General features: G+C 39.8%; 1 non-coding gene across 1 annotated transcript; it reads left to right on the top strand.

The window, feature by feature from the left end:
• Window positions 1-245: 245 nt before the first annotated feature.
• On the top strand, window positions 246-437 carry LOC130095199 (U2 spliceosomal RNA). The gene has a single exon (XR_008808061.1). It is a non-coding gene; the product is annotated as a U2 spliceosomal RNA (small nuclear RNA).
• Window positions 438-756: the final 319 nt, after the last annotated feature.

The following is a 756-nucleotide window of genomic DNA, read 5'->3' as shown; positions in this document are numbered from 1 at the left end:
GACAGTTGAGGTAAAAGCCTTCAAAGAGTGTTTTGGGGAGGAAATAACAAAGAAAATATGGGGAGGGTTACTGAGAGTGGGGGTGGGGTAAAGAGAAGGAGGACTTTATGATTTGACATATTTTGTGAGGTTTTTTTTTTGGGGGGGGGGGGGGGGGATGGGGGGTTTCATGAGTAATGTTATGAAAGAATGTCAAAAGAAATTCAAGTTATGTTGTACAGTGTTTATTTTGACGGATGTAATGTATGGTTTGGTGTAATAATAATAAAAATAAAAATAAAAAATCTGTTCTTATCAGTTTAATATTTGATACGTGCCCTACCCGGGCACCATGTATTAAATTGCTTTTTGGAACTGGGAGATGGAATAGGGGCTTGCTCCGTCCACTCCATGCATCGACCCGGTATTGCAGTACTTCTGGGAACGGTGCACCCCCCTAAAGTGTTCAATGAAAGAAATGTTTTGGTGTTATGTGGCAGCAGGTGTTAATGGAAGTAGTGTGTATTGCCATGTATGGGTGTTGTAGGTGATCCTATACTGTACTAGTAAAGGTAGAATCGTGGTGTAAAAAAAAAAAAAAAAACTCTGTTCCTATCCATTTAATATCTGATTCGTCCACTATCCGGGGACTGCGTATTAAATGGATTTTTGGCTCACGGAGCCGGAGCATGAAAAAAAAAAAAAAAACCCGTCACTGCACATTTTTGATGTCTCTCTTATCTCTTGGAGTCTTTACTAACGAGCTGATGAGTTGAA

Source organism: Rhinichthys klamathensis, unplaced genomic scaffold (genome assembly GCF_029890125.1).
Source record: "Rhinichthys klamathensis goyatoka isolate OS25496 unplaced genomic scaffold, OSU_Roscu_1.1 h1tg000010l_1, whole genome shotgun sequence".
Classification (NCBI taxonomy): Eukaryota; Metazoa; Chordata; class Actinopteri; order Cypriniformes; family Leuciscidae; genus Rhinichthys; species Rhinichthys klamathensis.
This window is presented reverse-complemented; position numbering and strand designations above follow the sequence as displayed.